This window comes from Lepus europaeus, chromosome 1, assembly GCF_033115175.1.
Source record: "Lepus europaeus isolate LE1 chromosome 1, mLepTim1.pri, whole genome shotgun sequence".
NCBI classification, from domain to species: Eukaryota; Metazoa; Chordata; class Mammalia; order Lagomorpha; family Leporidae; genus Lepus; species Lepus europaeus.
Genome location: NC_084827.1, coordinates 139,689,635 through 139,693,718, shown reverse-complemented (window position 1 = coordinate 139,693,718; position 4,084 = coordinate 139,689,635).

The following is a 4,084-nucleotide window of genomic DNA, read 5'->3' as shown; positions in this document are numbered from 1 at the left end:
TAAATGCTAGCTCTTATTCCCCTGTTTGTGGTTGATATATTTTCCAGAACTTAAAAGTTGTCATTTGCAATAGGAATATCTACTTCACTGCTCCTCTCCTATTCCTCTGTGTGAGGAATATGAAATATATAGACATGAAATATATAGACACACACACATACATACAACACACACACTGCAATAGCCCAAGATTGCATGTTCATCCACTATTAGTCACCCAAAGTATGAGAGACTACATATCTAGCCTTCAATATTGAGTCAGTCATGAAGCAAATGTAAATGTGAATGGTGGAACAGATGTACTACACCAGGTTGTACTTACACCAGAGGAAAGCTTCAGGCTGGCACTGTCGTCCCTGCCTGCTGGATGAGGAGACTGAGGCTAACAGAGTTGATGCTTATTCAAGCTTACAGAGTTAGTGACCTAGCCAAGACCTGAACTCAAGTCTCCTATTCCTGGAGTTATGCTCTTTCAACCATACAAGACTACTAATGCATGCATTTTGAATATTCCATATCATAAAAGTAGATTTGAATAATTGTAATTTTTTTAGTATTTATTTATTTTTCAAAGTCAGAGTTACAGAGAGAGGGGGAGAAATAGAGAGATCTTCCATCCATTGGTTCAGTCCCCAAATGGTCACAATGGCTAGGGCTGGGCCAGGCTGAAAACAGAAGCCAGGAGCTTCATTCAGGTCTCCCATGTGGATGCAGGGGCCCAAGCACTTGGGCCATCTTCTGATGCTTTTCCAGGCACGTTAGTGGGGAGCTGGATCAGAAGTGGAACAGCCGGGACTCGAACCAGTGTCCATATAGGATGCCAGCATCACAGGCAGTGGCTTAACCCATTACTTCACAACGCCAGCCCCGGGTTGTTTTTCAATCTATATTCATTTATAACTCGTTTTACCTCCCAAATAATTCAGAGCCACATATGACTATACAATGAAGTAGAGAAAGGAAGTTCAGGGGATAGAGACTGAGAGAGCGTAAGACCAAGAACTGTGAAGCTGCACACTAAAATTATGATAGCTAACAAATAGTGAGCACTATGTGTCAAGCCTTATTCTAAGTGCTTTCTCTAGATGAACTCATTTAAAATACACAATGACTCTGAGGTGGGTTCTGTTATTATGACAACTTCATAGTCAGAGGCACTAAAACAGAGAATGCCAGTTATTTTCTCAGGTCACAAAGCTAATAGCTGGGGAAGCAAGGGAGCAAACCTCAGTGGTTATGGCTCCAGAATTCATACCCAAAGCACATTACTTCTCATATTCTGCCTTCTGGATATCCTTGGAATCAGTACTTCTCCAACTTGTATTCCCAGATCCTCAACCTAGGAAATCACACATGGCTCTAAGAACCAAACCCTAGCTCCCCTCTCAGATTTACTTCACTTCCAGTATGGTGATGGAAGTGTTTATTGAGATCAGCATTGGGTAACAATTTTTGGTTTTTCTTTTCAGGAGATTTGATCCATAGTAACAGCCCAAATTTAGAGCTCTCTTATTTACTGATTGAATGATCTAGGGCAGGGCAGCATCTTCTATGTGCTCCAGTTTTATCCTTTGTCAAATTTCGATAATGTCAGTAACTACCATATATTTACTATAAGCATTAAATTCCACATGCACAAGGAGTACTTAGCACAGTACCTGACATATAGTAATGTTAATTAATTAATTATTAAATCAATATTAGCTATTATACTTACTATGAGAAAATATAATACTTTATTATTGTTACATTCAGGGTCCAGTATGGTCAGATTCTCAGAGAAGAATCTGAATCATCAAAACTAAGAAAACAAAATCAGTCCCAGATAATGTAACAACAATGTAGTGTTAATTAAACTCTAGTTTTTGGTTCAATTATCTAACCTAATTTAGTAAATCTAACTCATCCAAATCCAAGTATATCTTTGAATATTTAAAATCTTTACATTTTCTAGATCATTTTATTTTATTTTTGTAAAGATTTATTTATTTATTGAAAGGCAGAGTTGCAGAGAGAGACTGAGGGAGGGAGGGAGGGAGGAAAGGAGGAACAGAGAGAGAGAGAGAGAGCGAGCTTGCATCTTCTGCTTTACTTCCCAAATGAACACAATGCGACTGCAACTGGAGCTGGGCTAGGCCAAAGCCAAGAACTCCATCTAGGTGTCCCACATAGGTGTCAAGGGCCCAAACACTTGGGCCATCTTCCACTACTTTCCCAGGGAGCTGGAAAGAAGTGAAGCAGCCAGGACTCAAATTGGTGTTCATATGAGATGCTGGTGTTGTGGGCAGCAGCTCAATCCACTGTGCCACAACAATGGCTTCTATTCCACATTTTTAAAGTATAATGTTATCATATTAATTTAGAAATTATAGATTTAAAGGGAAAATATCACTGCAAGATTTGTGCATTCTACAAAATTGGTTACCAAATGCCTTTGACAATTTTTTCAAGATTTATTTATTTATCTGAGAGGTAGAATTACAGAGAGAAGGAGAAACAGAGAAACAAAGGTCCTCCATCTACTTCACTCCCCAAATGGCCACAACGGCCAGAGCTCAGATGATGGGCCAAAGCCAGAAACCAGGAGCTTCTTCCAGGTCTCCCATGTGGGTGCAGGGGCCCAAACACTTGGGCCATCTTCTACTACTCTCCCAGACCATTAGCAGGGAGCTGGATTGGAAATGGATTGGCGAGGACTTGAACTGTCACCCATATGGGAGTCTGGTGCCACAGGCAGAGGCTTAACCTATTATGCCACATGCTGGCCCTCGCCTTCGACAAATTAAAACCCCACCAGTGTGTGTCACAGAAGTATTAATTTAAAATCCAATTATTGGCCGGCGCTGTGGCTCAATAGGCTAATCCTCTGCCTGCGGCACCGGCACCCTGGGTTCTAGTCCTGGTAGGGGTGCCAGATTCTGTCCTGGTTGCTCCTCTTCCAGTCCGGCTCTCTGCAGTGGCCCGGGAGTTCAGTGGAGGATGGCCCAAATCCTTGGGCCCTGCACCTGCATGGGAGACCAGGAGAAGCACCTGGCTCCTGGCTTGGATCAGCGCGATGCGCCGGCCGCAGCGGCCATTGGAGCGTGAACCAACGGCAAAAAGGAAGACCTTTCTCTCTGTCTCTCTCTCTCACTGTCCACTCTGCCTGTTAAAAAAAAAAATCCAATTATTCAGTGGAAAATGTACATCCAGAAGTGCTTAACAAGAATACAGCAGTCTGGGGAAACTAAATGCAAAAAAAGAAGTACATGGACAATTATCATTGAACTATTTTAATTCATTCCATTTGGGAAATAGTTGAAACAAGAGTAGTTTTGCATACAAAGTTGTGAAAAGAATAAAATCTGTATCACTACTATTTTCCTTCTGCTTTATCAAATATCTATTTGGAATTATCCAGATAAATGACTAATATTTTTTATTTTTATTTCTAGATATTTAATATGTTTAAATAGAGCTAGAATTAAAATAGTATATTGCCATGATGAAAACTGTTTTGGTTTAGGGATTTTTGTATTTTGTGCTTTGTATTTTATCATGAATTAGCTTCCTATTTGGGTTTCAGGACTTCGTGTTCTTGAAGGCATTTCTTTGTTTACTTTATTCTTGTAATCTACAATGTTCTGTCTTCAAATAACTATCTGCTCTGAAATCTGTGTCCACTCTGATTCAGATGAGGAATTTTAAAAAATTACCTTTGTTCACTTGGTATAGAAACTCCAAATGTTTATAGGTTGTTTAGAAACATCTTGATATCTCCTGGGGTGCTAAGCAAAATAAGCATAGTGATGCCAGTATTTTGGTTCCTTCTCCTTCCTCTCTATATTTGTAAGCATTGACAAAACCATTGGTTCTTTTATATCTAAATACAATAGCAGTAAGATGGATAAATAGTGATTAAAAAAGTCTAACAGCCAAAACACACTTTAGACCCCTAAGTCTAAAATAATTGTAGCAAAGATTCCATACACATTTTTGAAAGAAGACATTAGTTCAGAGAAAGGTCAAAATACTTCTACAAACATAAAAACCATTAAAAATGTTGGTCCTCAGCTTGGCAAAGTTGAGTGATCTTGATTCCAAA